Below are 19,323 nucleotides of genomic sequence, written 5' to 3' on the forward strand. Positions count from 1 at the left end.
GGAGCCCGGGGAGCCGCCTGGCCCCCTTCCCTCCGCCGCCCCGCACCCCCGCAAATACCGCGGGTGATTCGAGAGAGCTCCCAGGAAAGGGGCGCCCCGGAGGGCTGAGCACGGCCCGCGCCGGGAGCGGAGCCGGGAGCAGCCCCCTGTCCCGGCCGGGCGCCGGCAGCAGGAGCCAGCGAGGCCCGGGCCCAGGAGAGAGCAGCCAGAAGTGGCTAACCCGAGGCCGGGGCGAAGCCGGGCTGTGTGCCAGTGGTTGCGCTTTGATTTATTAGCAGCGTTATTGATTTTCACCTCTGTCTGGGCGCCGGCTTTGGAGCAGCTCCCAGCTGGCTGCCCTCCATATGCTGCGGCCTCGCCAGCCCGCCGCACCTTTCCAGAGCGGGAGGCGCTGGGAGGCTCAGGCCTCGCTCTGCTCCTGGGGAAGACACATCTGGCGTTCCTCGGGTTACCTGCTGGTAATTATTGACACCGGACATCGCAACTTTCTGGTTACAGATGGGACTTCTGCACTACTAGGAGGGTCTCCAGGGCACTTAGTGCTATTTTTGGCATATTCTGGATCCTCTTCTTGGAGTAGGGAGGAGCTGATTTCTACAACCCCCAGGCTGAACACACTTTCCCCTCCATTTTACTTGGAAGCAAGTGTTCTGCAGGCTGTAGATTTGGCAAGCTCTGTTCAGGAATCTAGCCATGGGGAGAAGGGAGGTCTCTCAATCCCCCGGCAATCTCTGTGAGTGTGGTATTAACCTACTCACCAAAGAGAGCCAATTTCTCCTTCTTGCCAGAATCCTGTAGAGCAGGGTTGCTGCAGATGAGTCTTTCTTCCTAGCAAACAGACATATCTGAGCCACTAACCTTGCTCTCACAATGCACAAAGGGCAGCATTTAACCATGTTACATTTTCAAGCAATCTTAACTTAATTATCCTTTTGAGCAGATTTTAATAGCTTTCTCTGCTTCCTCTGGCTTGGAATTTGCTTTGATAATTAAAGAACCTAAAATTTCATATGTTTCTTTATGATGCCTGAAATTTACTACAGAAATCCATTTTCTCCTCCAGTTTGAATAGATTACCAGATCTAATAAGAGATGACAGGCAAGAATTTTGCACAGCAGGTTACACACCAAATAACAGTGTCTCTGCAGGCACCTGCCCTCTGAGACAACACACTCAGGGTAGTTTTGGAAGGGAAATCCCCTTATTCCCTAGGCATACTTAATCTCCAGCACCCCTGTGCTGTTTGTATGTCTGTGCACAATTGTTCTGGCATGTGTTCAAAGCACTTTGTAAGCACTAACACCCAGTGGGGCTGGGGGTGGTGGGCAGTCAACCTGCTACTGGTGCTTTTCTTGGGTGGTGGTATGGCCAACAGCAGTCCCTTGGGCAGGCCAGGGAGCAAACACATGAGGAGCCAACCTCTTCCCTTCCTTAAGCTTTCTACATTCTTCACTGGTTTTTTTTGCCTTTTTGGGGTATTCAGTTTACAGGGTTCCCCCCCAGATACAGGTGTCTCAGTGTGAGTGATATGAGCTGCAGTGGTACAGTCTGCTATCATTGCTTCTGTGCAAGGTCTCACAGTTTTTTGGTCTCCCTGAGTGCCTTCACAGAATTACAGAATCCTTGCTTTTGGATTAAAAAAAAAAAAAAAAAATCAATTCTGGCACTCGTCTTTCTAGAAAGAAGCTTCACAACAGAATTGGAGCACACCCAAGAGGCTCAAAATCAGAAGAGAAATAAAAATATCCTGAACTTGATTTTATGTTAAAACTGGCAATTTTGAAAGCACATTTTAAGTGCGAGGATAGGGGAATAAGTGGATTTTGATACTTGATTTTGGTGTTGGAAATAACTGTCTCAGTGCAGGTGGGAATATTTGCTTCCACCACGTGTCTAATGCAGAACTGGTCTGTGCATAATGGTGGGAGCTGAGAGTTAGGATCATTCTAATCTGCTTCAGTTTTAGAGACTTCTGGGCTCAGAGGTGCTAGCTGGCACTGTCCTGGATGTGCATTATGCCACCAAACCATCTCAAGCAAAGTTCCCTTCCCACAGGTGGGTATTAGCAAGCACCACTTCTTCTGGTGCTTTCCAGTGCCTCTCTTCATTTCCTCCTCTTCACCAGCTGTCAGTTTGCTAGATGGCTTCTGAATGTGGCAGGTGAATGCAATCATGACCATCACAGCAACTCACACCAGATCTGACTGACCACTCTTTTAGCACTCTTGGAGCAAAATTATGTGGTGTTGGGTAGAGTGCTGTGGAGTGACAATGGTTTTGGGGGGTTGAAGATCTTCTTCCCAAAGCACAAGCTGAGTGCCAGAGCCCCAGCACACAGGAGACTGTGTGTGGTCTCCATTACCAGCCAGCTTGGGCTGCAGAAGGGCTGGACCATCTGATCTCATGGAGAAGACTGAGTGGGCAGTAAGACACTTTCTGGAGATGAGCACCTGGCAGGGATCCTCCTGCCTGGAGGGAGAAATTAGTGAACAGTAGGTTTTTTTAGTATGAAGGAATAATGCAGCATCTGGACAAAACATAAGCTATGCAATCATTTTACCTGCCTTAGTGCCTATAGTCTTGCTTGCTTGAGGTATTTAGGAGATTAACTAATTTCTGCACTCCCACAGACAAATTAAATGATGCTGTGTACAACAGATATTGTATAACAAGTTTATTAAAGCCTGGAGAAGGCTTGGGCTCCTATGAACAAAGATGTGGGTGGAGATGTGGATTCATTTGAATGTGTCTACATGATATTTTTGTGTATAGGGGTATTTAAAACCACCTTTACAATTGGCAAAGTGGCCTTAAGTTGTAAAAAGAGTCAGACTGGACACAAAGAAGCAATGTTTCCCTGTGAGGACAGTTGAACCCTCGAGCAAGTTGCCCCGAGAAGCTATTTGCTGCATCTTTAGAAGTTTTCAAAATTCAGAAGAATAAAGCACTGAGCAACCTGGTCTGGCCTCATTGCTGGCACTAATGTGATCAGGAGGGTGGGCTGAGACACCCTGAGGTGCCTTCCAGGCCTGAATTATTGCTGATCCAGTCTCCATTCCTGAGAGGATTGGGTTCCACCATGCAGCCGTGGCTCAAGCGGTCCGTGTGCGCACACCCACGCAGACAGGGCTCAGCCCTTCCCTCCCTCCCTGAGCAGCTGGTATGTCGCTGGTGGGTGATGTCATCCCATTTGCTTACTTACGAGAGGCATCATTAGTGAGTAAGTAATTTCTGTGATGCTGCTGCTAGCGCAAATGAAGGTAGAGCCGGGTTAAGCAGGCCCAGGGCAATGAGGGCACACTCTGCACGGCGGGCTATGGAGAAAATTGCTGCAGGAAGCCAGAGGGCCGGATTACTGGAGATCAGAGGATCGGGGAGGACTGGGTTTGTTTCCTATTCGCCACACCCTTCGAGGCAAAGCAGCGCCGGGAGATGGTTTTTAGTCTGTTGCCATAAGGGAGCTCAGTAAATGCCTGTTCCTTGTCAATGCCCTTTACCCAAAATGACCTGCTTTTGGCCAATAAATGCAGGCTCAGCTTATTGAAAAAAACAACTTTCAAAAATCAGCCACTGTTCTAAGATCACTTTTTCTGTTTGTCTGAGTGAATTTCTGTGTCAGTTTTGCCTTGTGAGACTGGACCAAACCCCAGAGTGACCAAGGCAAACAGCAGCTGAGGACTACAGCTTGCGGGGGATATATGGACCTCACAGCATCAGGAAAAGCTGCTCTGCAGACTTGAGAGAAAACTTTAAAGGAAAAATTCAGGAAAAGAGGGAAGGAACTTCTTGGAGGTTGTTTGAGAAGGAGAGACACCCTGGTGGTTTCTTCTCCCCTGCCTGAGTGCTATTATTGCTGTTCCAGTGGCATAGAAATAGTAGTAGTGCTCTTTTGGGGCAGAAATGGTGCACAAGAGTGTTTGCCACTGAGGAGGTATCTCAGGCCAAACAGAAAAGATAAAGGAAGGATGGCAGCTAGAGAGGGCTGGCCAGGGCACGTGTTACCCTGTCTCCTGACTGTACCACAGAACTCACCCCTGGAGATGTGAGTCAGACTCTAGATTCTCATGAGCTCTGAGGGAATTTAGAGTGTAGACAGCTTATACCTATCATAGCTCAGTCAGAGTCTGACCCTTCCCACCTCACGTAATTTAGCAGATGATGTTCCTGCCCAGCTTAGCCTACACAACATTGGTTTGCTCATGTTGCTAGTAAAGGTGTTGTTTGGATTGGCACACAAGACTGGGTGAACAGCAAGGAAAGGAAGTGCAAATGCAAAGCCCTTTGGTAGTCAGGGTAATTATCATTGCTCATAGACTCACTAATAAGGATTTTGCTGCTGTGAAAGAATAAGTATTGAACAACATCCTAAAAATTACATTCTCTGTAAGATGGGAGATCAGACCCTTGGAGGAGAGGAAAACAAAGCAGAGCTGGGGACCTTACTGATTATCAGAACTCTGAAATGTTATTAGGAAAGCCATCACCGTATCTCAGGTGGCTGAGGGAAGGCAAGGAGACAGCTTCCAGCAGGGTTCAGGGCATCATGGTCTGTTCTCCTGCTGATCTGAGACCCCTTGGTGGGAATACGGCAGCCGTGAGCACTTAGCGTGTGCTGGCTGCAGGCGTGGAAAGCCACCAGTGGCAGCTGCGAGTCAGAGGAGCACTGCTGGGCACGCAGCTGGGGTCGGGGTGGAGCATGAGGTGATGTGACATGCTGGGCCCTTCTGCCAAAGCAGGAGCACAGCGGGAGCCAAGCTGTGAGCCCTGCAAAGAGAAATTACAGCAGTGAAGATGTGCCACGAGTGTGTGCATTTCTGCAGAGAGACCCTAATGGGATCAAACCAAGCGATAAATGGGAGAGGAACACCCTAGAACTGCGTGAGCTCTTGGGCTTTCCCAGGAAAGGAGTGTCTGAAAGGGCTGTGGAGACTTGTCTTCTGCATCCACCCCCACCCTATCTGCACCAAGAGGCAGCTGGAGAGGAAGGAGGGAATTTTCATCCTACCAACATCTGCCTAACACTACATCTTGGCTATAATTTGGGTTAAGGACAAAGGATCACCAGCTAACCTGGAAGATTCCTGTTCCCAGTATAACTCACACTGTGATACCCACAAGGTACACAGCTGTACAAAGCTGGGTATTAACCTAAGCCTACACCTCAGCCTAATGTAGGCACATCCCTATCAGGAGTTTTGTTTGTGCATTTAATCACCAGTTCATGTACCACTGGAAACTGATGCTGGCACCTGATCCTTCTGGGCATGATTCCAAAGAAGCTGGGAGCACGCCTCTGGCCCTCAAGCTGGAACTCACTGAGATTGAGATGAAGTAGCTCAGCCACCCTCTGTGGAGAGGATGGGCTTGGGATCTGGGGAGGAGCCCCCCTCCTTGCACTCATCCTGGCTGACACAGCCTGCACCCCCTCCCTAGGGCGGCCTGCCTGATTTAGGAATCCATCCCTGGGCACTGCCCTTGAGGCTGTCTGGTCAGGGAGACCTGCTCTCTCCTTGTCTTTTGATACATTTTTTGGCATCTCCAAGGACTGCGCTCCAGTGTGTTCGGCCAGTCTAAGGGTGACAGAAATCACAGGGAATATAAAAGTAAAATTTTTTGTTACTACACAAACCTAAATGCAGTTACTGCTCTATGTATAGTTTTGAAGCAAAACTATTCTTATAATCACATTCATTAGCAATTAACAGTTTATAGATGGAAGTGTACCTAAAGATATGCATGTGTTGCTGCTTGATTATAATGAAAAATTTCAAAAAGAAAAAAAAAAAGTAGTTTTCTTTGTTCTATCTCTTTTATGTGAAGTTAGAACTTGGTTAAATCAGTTAACCACCATCCTACACTTCAGAATAATGCTGCTAAAAATGAAACATAGAATTAGCCTGTCAATTTTCTGTCGCTCACTTGCGATTCAAGCTGTCCTTCTGCAAAGCTTTTAGTTTCCATTAAAATACCTTGCTGCAAATGCCTGGAGCATTAGCAGCAGCAGCAGCAGCAGCAGCTGTGATCAACCCCAAACTGGTCCAGTACTCATCTTCAAGCACACCCTGCCTGGCCAGGGCTGTCCTGCGTGTCACCTCTCACTCAGGGACAAATTCTGCTAATCCTCTCTGAAAAGACCCTCTTATAGTAAATGCTGTCAGGAGCACAGCTGTGCTCTCCTGCCTGCATGCCCAAACTGTGCCCCATGGCATGTCCAGCCCTTCCTGGCTATGCCAGGGGTGCTCATGGTTACTCCATGGCCCTGGCATGGACTAGCAGGGCTGGCTGCCTGCCCAGCACAGCCCCCAATGCTGTGCACTGAGATGGCTGTGGGGCTGCCTGTTTTCTGCTGGTGCTGGGAAACAAGGAGCTTCCAGGTAGGTTTTGCTACGAGTATTGTGAGGCTACTGGGCACCTGCTGTGAGCCTCAGGAATGAGCCTGGGAGGAGTACAGATGTGACCAAGAGCAATCTTCCCTCCTTCAAAGTAAATCTGTGATGCTGGAATTCAGCTGGGCTTGGCTCAAATGGCACAAAGAGCAGCTCTGGCACAAGCCCAGGCATGTGCATGAGAGGGCCAGAATGAGAGCCACATGGGCCAGTGTTCTCAGCATGTGCTATAAGGAGCCAACTTACTCTGGCAAAAGCAGGAGGTGCAGGTCAGATCTAACACAGGACCACTCCTTCCATGTCAGTGAGAGTCCCTCCAGAAAGACAATACTGGGATTCCTGTCTCAGGCAAAGAGTCCTTGTCAGTTTTTGCAGGACATTGTAGGTTTTGATTATGCAGCTTATCTAACAGATGGGAGGCAGTGCTATTTAGGTTGTAATACACATTCAGGTTTGTTTGGGCTATTTTTGTGCTGGAGGAAAATTTTTCTCTGCTGGATCATGGAGAGACCTGCTCTGCTCCCATCTGTTTGAACAGGGAGTGTCTTTCATCAATAGGCCAGGCAAGCTGGCTAAAACTCCCTCTGAGATTCTGCTCCTTCAGTCCTGAGAAATTCTAAATTTTATCTTTGAGCTGTTGAGATCAAACAGAATTTTTTTTAGAAGCCTGAGGGGAGTCTAGAGGTGAATTTATTTCTAATTTTAGCTGGAAGACCCTGTGTCTGTGTCAGCTGGCACACAGCCATGCCCAAAGCCACCTGAAGTGCTTTGCCCCATAGAAACTCTGAGGCTTTCTGTTTTATGCCTTCAATCCACAAGCTGCCACTATGATTTTCCAGGCAGTCACTCTGCTTAATGCTAATTTTAGGATTTCACCTAAAGTTTGTAACAAAGCTTGGCCTTGCTTTTCCTCCATAGGTTGAAATGCCTATATCACATCACTAGTGCCAAGAAACTTGTGCCAACTGAAACCAGTTTAAGCCATGGTGCAGCCTCCATGCAGGCCTCGGATGCAAATTTCCATGCCTGGTTGGATCCGGCATATTCCAGTACTAACAGCAGTAACCATTCCTGAAGAAAGACCTAAGGGAAAGCTGATCAGTGTTTGCCACCACACCACACCAGCACCTGCCAGAGCAGTGCTCGAGGACATGACCTGGTATGGACATGTTCAGGCACAGCCTGATGAAATCTGGTGATGAAATCTCTGTTGTTTCTAGCACTTAAATAGCTAGTTATAGGCCCAAAGGGAACTGTGAACCAGGGGTTTTGCCAGGGAGGGAAGCAGGCTATGAGAAAGAGGGATGTCTTGGGCCTTAAAGATGCCACATTCAGATTGGGCAGTAATAATTTTCAAGTAGCTAAAAGCCTTCCCATGGTGCAGGGGGGCACATGACCTTGTAGTAAAACTGCCTTGCTTCTAGCTATTCCATCTATTCCTGTTCCTTAAAAAGCTGCTGTGTGCTTTGGTGCTGCTGAGAGTGAGTGCTGGTCAGGGCCAAACCCTTCCTCCAGCTCTATGCAAGGGCTCACTGTAATATTTGGTGGGGCTTTTTTTTTTTTCAGCAGAAACTGTCAAACACATTAAGAAATGCATATGCTACTGTTAGGCAGAGATCATCAAGATTTGGGACTGGTTTGGTTGCTGTCACCTCTAACTCAAGCTGCATCAGGAAAGTTTGCTCACTCCTGGGCCCTGCCTGGTGGCCGCATAGGAAGAAATGTCAGTGCTCCTGGCAGTTCACCTCTACTTGCAGGAATCAGCCCACATCTGGTCCCAAACTCCCTTGGAATGCAAGGAGCTTGACTCTTTGCTTTGATAGCTTGTTTTCCTTTCAAAGGCTGCAGTGTCTGCAGTTGAAAGGCATGGGTTTTGAACATAACACCTCTCCCTTAAGAGAGAGTTTCTGACTTTCTCAGAGAGCCTTAAAACTTCTGCTAGGGTCTCAGGAAGCAAAAGCAGTGGTGTTAGGAATGAATGAATGAATGAATGAATGAATGAATGAATGAATGAATGAATGAATGAATGAACGAATGAAATGAAACATCATCTGTGCTCAGAGCTGTTGTGCCTGGGACTTTCTCATTACAAGCCTTAGGGGTGAGCAGTGACTCATCCCCCCACTCTGCTGTTTGTGCCTCCACATCTGTCCATGTGTTTAGTGTGGCACTCTGGTGAGAATAACAGGTTGTTTATTCAGTGAATACAACATTATCAGTGCCTCAAAAGGCTCTGGGTGGTCCTGCTCTTGGTGAATGGCATCAGTGCTTTCCTTGCAGCCAGCATGCAGAATGGAAGGAGGGCATGATTTTCCACAGCCATTTTTCCAAAGTGACCCCCACACCCACTTGAGGCAATGCCTGAGCAGATGCCTAATCTGAAACCTGCTGGTAAAACTACAGGAGCACCAGTATTTTCAACTTCAAAGAAATTGGATCATCTTATTATTAGTTGAGCACTTTTTACTTCAGAGTCAGTAGGTTCTTCTTTTTAAATTTTCTCATTGCACAGTTGTTAAGAACAGACTTCTGTGACTCTTAAATTTTGTCCTCTTCAGGCTGGCTGCTAAGTATGTGCTTAAAAACCCAGGTGTGTGTCTGCAGGTTTGTGTGTGGCAGGGCAAGTGGAGTGAGAGCTAGTAATAGAGATGAGCAGGAGATCTCGATTTCCTGCTCTTTCCATCCTTTCAGAAACATCTAAAACAAGGTGCTCCACAGCCATGCATTGCAATCTGCAGCTCTAGAGACTGCACTCTAACTTTGTCATTTCAATTTCTTTCTTCTTTTGCTGACCTGAAGGACTAATCCCTTTTCTGTGCCTTGCTGTCAGTCAGTTCCTGCAGCACAACTCCTGACTGAGTCCTGTTGTGCCTGAAATACAGTTTAACCAGTGACATGAGGTCTTATTCTTCAGCTCAAAACCTGAGAGCACAGCTCAGTGTATGTAATCTGCTCCCAAAACAGTTGTGCGTTGAATATTTGTGTATCTTCCACCTTCCCTGGACACGTCCATCATTAAATCATCCCCAAACATGCTAAGAGTGCACACATACATATGTTCACCCTATTACAGAAGAATCACTCATTACAGATTCCAGAACTCACTATGTCTCAGGCACAAGGTGAGCAACATGCTGGGCACCAGCTGCACACAGGCTGTCATTGCTCACATCATGCGTCACTTGCTGCGCACTGGTTGACCTCTGCCAAAACATTGCCCCAGCGGTCACAACACATTTGGCCGTGTAAAGGGTGCCAGAGCCCTCAGCCAAGCAGAGCACTGTAGCACTGCCTGTGGTAAGTGCAGGCTGGGAGAAGTAGCCAGGTCCTTGGCTGTCAGAAATCGTTAGGGCTGTGCTAACCTCAGAGGCGCTACCTGCGTTTACAGGGCATAATCACCAGTGAGGAACCTGGGCTGTTAGTGGGACAGATGGCCGTAATCCACTTCTTATTGGATAGCTGTGCACATCACAAGTAAGACTTACTGGACTGTTATGGGCAATCAGCAGAGACCTCAAGGACTAAGTGTCAGAGGAAATTGAATGATTGCTGCCTCCGCAGCTGGTCCCTCCCACCAGGCTGGAGCAGATGGCAGGCGAGGAGCTCTCCGTATGGTACCTGTTCGGTCACTGGAAAGAAAGCCATTTCTCAGGACACTTACAGCTTCCATAAAGAATAAATAAACCACCCAGGGAGCTGAATAATAGCTCTAATAGATATGAAATACCTTAAAGAATAAATGTGCAGGTAAATCCTGTCACAAAGCCATCTGAATCAGGGTTCTGAAACCCACGTGAGAGTTGACTGATGTGTTTCTGCTGAAAACAGCATTCCTCGATGGTGTGATGATTTCGTTACAGTTGGTATCATAACTCAAAACTTCATTTATCTGTCTTTGTCAAACATCAGTATGGTATGGAGAGAGGAAAAAATATAAAGATCTGTTGTGTAAGTTCAGTGAACATTTACTGCAACTCAATCTTTCTTTCTTCTTTCCCTTTTACTATTGCCTCAGCCATTTTTGAGCTGGCCCTGCTACTTTTTATAGTGTCATAGTGCCCATGGGTGTCTATCTCCACCTCCCAGCCTTCTTTTGCTAGCATACAATGAGCATCAGTTCAATGCCAACAATCAGACCCCTGGAGCCATTGTGATTTTTTGACCACTCTCTGTGTCCCTTTTCAAATCCTCAGCAAAGCCTTTCAGGAGAGATATTGAATTATTCTGCAGAAGCCAGTTCAGTTTCTGGAACGCTGGACTCAGACATCACAGAACTAATCCTCTTGTAGCCCTATCACTGAAAACATATTAATATTTCTTCCCTTTGGCTTCCTTGCATTTCAGATGCTGGTCCAGGACCATGTTCATTCTGGCTGAGCTGTGTTTCACGAATCATGACAAGCCACTTTTTGCAGAGATCGTAATAATTCTAATCATCTATCATTATGTCCCAAAGTATCAGTAATGTGCTAGATAAATATTTGTGTCAGAAAAGAGACCACCACTCCCTGTGGCTGCGCTGGGTTAAAATTTGACCTTCTGTTTTGAGCTCTTCTCCAGTCTAAAGTTTGAGTGTGTGACAGGCACAGATGATTTGCTCAGAGCAGGGCTGAAATGAGAGTAAAGAGAGGATGAAGGCATCCCAAGCCAGGTTCTGCTCTGTTGGATGCATGGGTGAGTTTCCATGCTGGTGTGAACAGAGTGGGTTCAGCACAGCTCGGTGGTATACCTTACACCGAATATTCAGTCCTTCAGGGTAACAGTTACTGACCTGCAGCCACCAGAATTGTACTTCATCAAAAGGAAAATATCTGAAACATTAGATCACCAGGTCTACTGTTTGGCCTTCTAGAGTGGGACTCAATCTACCTTGCACACACTTGTGCTCTCTTTCTCAATAGAGCACTAACTGCTGCTGCACTGTTTGCTTTAGCCTGTCTGCTCCTCCACAGTCACCAGACCAGCCACAAGATATGAAGAGGGATTTTTGTCCACCTTCTTCTGCACAGTGCAGTGCAGCCCTCTGTGAAATGGAGCAGCTTCTCTGTTGTGCAGGACCTACACTGCTGGTGGGCGCCAGGGGCCGGTCCCAGAGCCTCTCTACACTACATTCCATATGAAGGTGTGGGGCTGGGCTTTGAGGAGGAACCAGAGACATCCAGAGGCTGGCGGGAAAGGTAAGATGCCAATCAGACTCTCTGCTTTGAATGTCATAGGTTCTCTTCTACTAGTATTTCACTTCAAAAGTTACATTTCCCACCAGAACTAGGGTTGTGTGAGCACTTCCCTGTCAGAAGCACTCAGACTGTCAAAGAAAGCTGGTCACTGCCTGCAGGAATCTGTGCTGGACTGTCCTTGCAAAATGAAGATGCTACAAGCCGCCAGGCCATGACAACATACTGTGTGTTTATGTCCCCCTTGATGACAAGTGATTTTGCTTTAGCAAAAGGCAGATGAAAGTGGAACAGATTATTTGTTTTGTATTTGACGTTTTTCAGTAATTTTTTTCAGGGGAATCTGTCTAGTTCTGCTACCTGCTGCTAAAACACAGCCTCAGAGAGGGCAGTGCCTGCGGCCTTCCCTGTTCAGGAGAGTAGCCTTGTCCATCAGGTTTCTGTTTTGCCTTCTGCTGACAATTGAGGCTTGGCTGCATGAAAGAAATAAGACAGCATTGAATCTTATGGAATATATTATCTGGGATAATTGGGAAAAAGCAGTCTCAGAGCAGAATAAGAATATCCTTGCAGTAGGTGCTCTCGAATGACAGTCTCTTCCTCCCCTTAGGCAAGCTTTGAGCAGAGACCATTTCACAGTAATAGCAGTGCTCAGGAAAGAAAGGAGGCTTCGATTTTTAACCTATTCCTCTCCATGTTCACTTCCAGACATGGGCTGAGAAAGTAACGTGTGTTTTAGCACCAGCACCTTGCATGCTGTCAGCCCTGCAGCATCCACCTCCAAACAGGCAGAGCCATGGGAGAAACTGTGCCCACTGCCACAAAGGACCTCCATCCCCTCTGATGGACTGAGCTCCAGCCCTGGAATGTGGCTCAGTCATCTGCCCATCTCCATGTGTGGCTTTTCTCTCCAAACTACAAGCACTGGCAGTAGGGCATGAAGAGAGTGATCCTCTCAGAGACTGGAGCAGTAGCAGTATTCACTTGATGCTATTCAAGTCTTTTTTCTCTCTGAGTTCATGGAGACACCAAGTGAGTGTGGTGGGACAGAAGCTGTCTTTTTATGGAGAATTAATCAAAAGGAATGTTAAACAGAGATGTTCACTATTTTTTTTGCTCACTTCCATGCGGGAATGGCTTGTCATTTCTTGATATAAGGGGGTGGACAGCTTTTGCATAAGAAAGTATCTTGATTCTACATTTTCTCTCTACACTGCTTCTGCTCTTGTTCACAGAGCTACCTGATCACCCAGTCATCGCTTTTCCAGCAGCTTCAGTTTCTTTATTTGGACAAATAATCCCATTTATTAAATTGGTGTTTTCCACACTGGGCATAAGGTACCGGAATCCATCACATTCTGGGGTTTTCTGCTAGGTAAGGGAAAAAAGGAGCAAAATTCTTCACAAAACTGGGCCTGCACATTCTGAATTTTCATGTTGTTACACTATTCATAGAAAAGAAAATGCTCTGGTACAATGGATGCAATTTTCTTGGCACATGTCCTGGGAGGACATCTTTAATGAAGTCCGTATTGTTTCTCTTTTGTCTCTTCAAATTCATGCAGATAACCTGGGTTTAAATCTTCCTCTGAATTTGAAAACAAGTTCTGGCTTCAGCCTGTGAGGATGTGTGTCAAGTACTTTGGAGGCTCTGTGTATATATGTCTGAAATGGGTGTCCTGGGATCTGTGGTTGGCCCTGAATGCCTTTGTCCCACAAAAAGGTAGCGCTTAGAGGAACATATTTCTCTTCTTTTCTTGCAGTGCTGTGCATTAATGCCACTACTCAAGCTAAGAATAGAGTCTTCATCTTGATGGCTTTGAAATAGACCAAACAGCAAATCTCACTAATGTGCAGGCCAGATCCTGCTCTCAGCCGCACAGACTTCTGTACAACAATTTAGAAGTTAATGATGCACTAGAGACCCTGTGGTGTAGATGAAGCACCATAACAGAAATGTTTGTTGAAAAACCACTCTCTGAGCTCTCTCTGATTCCTTTATCTCAGTAAGAGGTAATTTCAAATAAGGTCTCACAGGGATGTGCTGTGAGCCTGTCTCTACTGGATATTTTTGCTGTTATGTCCAGTGGTGCTAACTGGAGAATGTATTTACATAATTTTGCTATGACCTCCTTGCCTGAAAGGACTGAAGGACTCACCTGGAGTGAGTGTCTGAGTTAAAGATGATTTGGACCAACAGTAATGATGAAGGTGAAATGATATATTTAGGAATGTACAACTACACAAGTGGCACAAGTACTGCAAAATAAGGACAAGGGGTCATGGGACAAATACAGATCACAGGTATTCTACTGTGGCATCTGTTCTCCCCATCTACATGGTACAAGGTGAGGGAAAATCTGGTTAATCTGTGTGAAGAAGATATGTTAGATGGGAGAAAAAACGTTACCATGAAACTTGTTGATACTAGTCAAGGGAGTCCACAGGATCCCTGCCACTGTGCCTTCAGGAATGGATTAGATGAAGAGCTCTCAGGGAAGGCCACCATGTGCTTCATGCTGTCCCAACACTGATGGTAGCTGGGGTGACCTCCCAGCCCCTGCAGCATCAGCCACATCTGCCTTGCAGCTTCTCCAGCAAAGTCCTTTCCCCGTGTTTGGGCCAGACAATGATCCGAGCTGTGGAGGGCGAACATTGATGCAGTGGCACTGCTCACACTGCTGCTTTGAGAAAATAATTTAAGAGGATTAGATCTGTAAGAATTCATATAAATTTTGAACAGATCTCTCTCTGAAAAAAAAATCCAGATTAATTCAAAAAGTTGTCAAATAACACAGAGGTAATAATATACAATATGATATATACAAATAACTATATAATCCAGACACTTGATTCCTAAAATGAAAACAGTATTTGAAATGACAGGTCAGGAAAACCTTGCTTTTCTGAGTCTCTGTTGCATTTCTTGTCCCCCTGCTTCTTCCACACAAGGGACCCCCTCCCCTGTCCACATATTCCTTCCTTGTTTCATTTGCTGTATTGGGAAGAATATAAAAGTGTGGTCAAAGAGACTGCAAAAAAAACCCCAAAAAAACCAAACCAAAAAACTATAAGAGGAGGCAAAACTATTGGAAGAGGCAAAACTGAGTGTGACAGCACTGCAGTAAGTAAGGAAACACCATTTAAATTGGACATTATCCATGTAGTTTGCATTTGAGCATTGCCAAATAGATCTTTGTAAGTGCAGCCCAGCTCTGCTCCATTTACATATCCCCCTTTTCCAAAAGGAACAAAGGTAGTTGCTGTAACACTCAGGAGAGGGAATGGGAGAAAACTAGATGGATTTAATGGTATGTTTTCTCTAATTTCTTTACTATTTTTGGTTTTACTCTCTGAGGGAGGCAGGGAATGAAAGGCTTTAAAGCAGCTGCCTGGTACTGGTGTATAAAAAGCTGGGGAAATGCATACCTTGTGTGTGCAGAGGGGTGACAAGGACCCGTGCGGAGTATTCATCATGCTGCTCCTTCACTTCTCAGCAGACTAAGCTTCAGAAGCCCCTTCCTCTACATTCTGTGCTGCACTCATCATTTCCCTGTGTCCCTGAAAATGTCAAGTAATTATCGGGTTGCTCTCCTTTCTTTTGAAAATCTAGATGTTTTTAACTTCACTTTTCAGAAACAGGTGGTTGGAAAAGTTGTCAGCCTCAGAGATGCAGTTAATCTTTGGACAAATATACTTTCAGTGGTGCACTGTTGTCTAGCAACTATACTATAAACAGCCCTCCATTTGTCTCCTGTGGGTAATCACTGATTTCTTGGGGATTAAAGCTTAAGTAACACTCCAATCTAGGTGCATGCATCAGACCACAGAGTATTACAGCAGATTATGCCTCCCAGTATACAGCTTGCTTAACCATTTAGAATCACAGCAGAAAACAGACAGCTGCAATGATAGGAAAATGAGCACTAGCCTGTCAAGTAATTAGTATTTTGAGTTAAGTTGTAGAACATTCCACTGGCAGGCACAAAACAATTCCTGTCATACAGGAAGGTGGAGTGTCAGATAAGCATCATATCAGAACATCTCATCTAGGCTGAGCCTGAGTTATTTCAGTCTGGATAGCTCTCTTGATGCAGGGAACAGGCTCTGCACGATCTCCTGCATCTGCTGCCTCATGCCGCAGGTATGGAATTTTACCTTCCAGTGGTGTGCAGGACCGTGCTTCAGCGAGGTACTGCCACTCATCGGTGGGCACAGAGGCTCAGGACTGGTTGAGCAGACTCTCTACGTGTTGTGAATACAATCTACTTGATGCATCTGCTTCTGTAGATCACCTTCTGCTGAAGAGACCGAAACGTGCTCTTGCTAAATCGCTGCATTTAACACCTTTCCCAGCGAAGTTCCCCTGCCTTCAATTGCGGATAGCCCCGGCGTGATGCTAGGGAAGGACTGAGTGCGGTGGCCTGGGGCCTGCCTTCAGGAAAGGGCGGTCGTTTGGTTGGAATTAAGCGAAATCTAAATAATTTAACTAAATAGATAAAAAATAAAGGCTCTAGAGTTAGAATAAATCTCAGCATTTTTGGGATTACAGTTTCAAATGTTGACCTCCCACACTGAAAGAAATGTCTGTGCGTGGGTAATGCTATATACCTTTGGGAAAATGGGTGTTTAACTGAAGGAATTAGGTTCAAGACATTTAAGATTTACCTTAAGAATTCACATTTTAAAGAGAGCAATTTTGATAAAACCTGGAAAAACAAACTCACGCTAGGGTTTCCCCACCCTCCTCTTGTGATGCTTTTTTAATGGCTTATTTGTGACCCACAAGCAGCAACTAAAGTGCCCCCTCGTCCCTGCAACACTCAGGCTCTTCAGGCTTTGGACATGATGTCAGGAGGCAGCAGAGGGAACACACTCACTCAGCCTGTCCAAAACACTGTGCAGGAAAGGGTAAATTGTTGTGCCTGCCCTCTGCTTTCCTAGCCCATCTGAGCCAGTCTCTTGCAGCTTCTGCAGCAGCAGATCCCTCCGTGCAGGCTCAAGAAGTGAAAGTAGATGGAAAGCAGGAAACAGCCTCGCCAAAGGGAGAGTCCTTTCCAGGGCCAGGCCAGTGTGAGGGTTGCAGTATGCCAGCTTTTGCTCCCAGCTGTGCCAAGAGGAATTTGGGTATTATGGCCGGTGTTGGAGTGCTCAGCAGGTCACTGGAGCAGTGTAAGGGGCACCCCAAATACTGGGTTGAAACTTACTTAGATGCAAGTGCTTCCCATGTGCTGTGTGGGTGACCCTGGAAAGAGTCCATGGATATAAATGATATCTCAGAAAATATTGGCTTAATTCAAATGCTCACAGGGTGCCCCTCTCTGAAACACCACCATTTCAGAAACTTTCATTCTTAAGCAGTTGCTGGCAATGAGGAAGGGCTGATCATACTTCTCTAACTGTGAAATGTAGGCTTTAAGGTTTCAGGGTGTAATGAGAGGGAGATTTTGTACCCTGCATCTTTTCCTAAGTGTTTAAAATAAGCATCTGTTAGACCCAAGGAGGAATACAAACACACTCCAGAGCTCTGTCTGTCTCAGAGTGGGAGGAGTTGGCTTTCTTTGGGAGCCTCTACACAAACAGTGTGATCCCACTGGGACTTGTTGAGTTTTCAGTTCTTGCCTCCAGACAATCTTACTACTGTTTTGTGCTTCAGTTTCAAATTCCCAAAGCAGTTACTTAGGTGTCCTTGTCTTTTTTCTTCCTACTGCTCTCTCCTGGAGGGGATGTATGTGTTTAAGTTAGCGTTTCTTGCACAAGACATCCCATGAAGATTCAATGATTCAATGAGTTTACACACTGAATGGAGCAATAATTAGATTCCATCCATATTTTTATTCAGAGAAATGATGGCATTATCACTACACTCCCCCCCCNCCCTCCTTTTAATTCCTTTCCAAATCAGCTTAAATCCCTCCTCCCCCTGCACTGATTTCAGTAGACTCTGGAACAAACTCAAACAGGGCATGGACAAAGTCTTGGTCCTGTTGAATTTAATGGCAAAACTGTTGTACTGAATTTTGAACAGTGAAAAATTCACTTTTGAATGAAAGAGAACAAATAATTTGAAGCCTCTTGAGGTCAATGAAAATCTGTCAATTGCTGTCAGCTGGATTTGCATAAGTGTAAGATAAAATAATAGATATTTTGATAAGACAGAGACAAAACCCCTTCAGATATGGTGTGAAAATAGTTACATGCCTAGTACTAGAGAAAGTTTAATCACATAATGAAAATTAATGTTTAAAAAGTTATTACCTCTGCAAAGGTGACATCATACATCATGACACAATGTATCAGCATTGGAGATGTGGTCATTTTAAAAGCCAACAACCTTGGCAATGCCCTTTGGAGATTATTGTTTGTTAACAGTGTACATTAGAAATCAAGCAATCACAGAGAGTGCAATTAAGTGCATAATCACAGATATTTTTGACATCTGTCTACTTATAGGCTCCATGGCATTTTTTTGCATCTCCCTGCCTTGTGTCTTCAATTAATTTATCGTGACCATCTGTGTTGTATTTTTTGCTGCTCAGCTTGCCTTACTACATCTGTTTTTTGGCAGAGTATTTCATGAGACTTCATAATTTTCACTCAGAGCTAAAAGTACAGAATTTGCATTTACTCAGTTAGGTTGCTCAGTTAAGATAATCAGCAATTAAACAGACCACTACACTACTGTTAAATGACTCTTAAGTGGTGAACAGGAAGGCAGGAAGGAAGCAACAGCAGTTTAAAAGCTGCAGCTCAGGTTTTCTGGTGCTGCATAGAGTTAAAACCATCAGGGGTTCTGCATATTTTCCACTGCTCACTCTGGATCCCCAGCTTAGGGGACACTTCAGAGAGAGGGGGACATGTCATGGCAGGAAGGGTGTTTGTTTATTGTGCTCTGGGTAGTCTCCATGAGTGTAACTGGTTTTGAGGTGCCCAGATATGTACACTCACTGCATGGGGGTGAAGGATGCTCAGAAGTAAGTACACAAGGAGCAGTGCAGACCCAGCCTCCCTTCACTGACTGCAGTCTGTCAGAAGCAATCAGCAGTGAAAGCTGACTGCACTGAGTGGGCAGTGCAAGCAGCAGAGAAGAAACATTTGTAGGTTTTTATTTCCTAGTGCCACTGAGGTTAGAGGTGTAGTGCTCCTCATAGGCAACTCATTCCATCTTCCTACAGTGATGCAAACATCTTTTATTGCTTTCCTAGAGTCCTTTGAAATGTTTACCCTGGGGGCTCATCCACGAGAAATACTTGGCCATGATACAAATGTTTTCTCTGAAGTCCCTGCTTATGCCTGATTTTCTGTCCTTAAATTTCTTCCTTTGCTATAGTTAATATTAATTTTAAGCAATCTTTTCCCACTCCTGGCATTGTAACACCCTGTGATTATCTTTTCTATGGCTTCAGGATTCCAGGTTTTAATAAACCATAGCTATCATCTTCTCCTAAAAAAGGGAAAGAGCAAAAATCCAGCATCAGATCCTACTCAGATGCAGTAAGGGGCCAGTCACTCAGGAACTTGTAGAAGGTGACAGTAGAAATGCTGTTCACTTTAGTCACAGCTCTCTCTGCAATAACTCTATGGTAAGTTTATCCAAGTGTCCTGAAGAGAATACTGCCTGCCCCGAATAGTTCTAACTTTTCCTGAGAAAGACCTGTATTCCATGCCCATCATCCAGCTGTGTTCTGGGACGCCATATCTAAGCATCTGTCCTTTACTGACCTGGGACACTCGTTTCTGAGCTGATAGTTTTAACCTCCTT

This window comes from Parus major, chromosome 3 (genome assembly GCF_001522545.3).
Source record: "Parus major isolate Abel chromosome 3, Parus_major1.1, whole genome shotgun sequence".
Classification (NCBI taxonomy): domain Eukaryota; kingdom Metazoa; phylum Chordata; class Aves; order Passeriformes; family Paridae; genus Parus; species Parus major.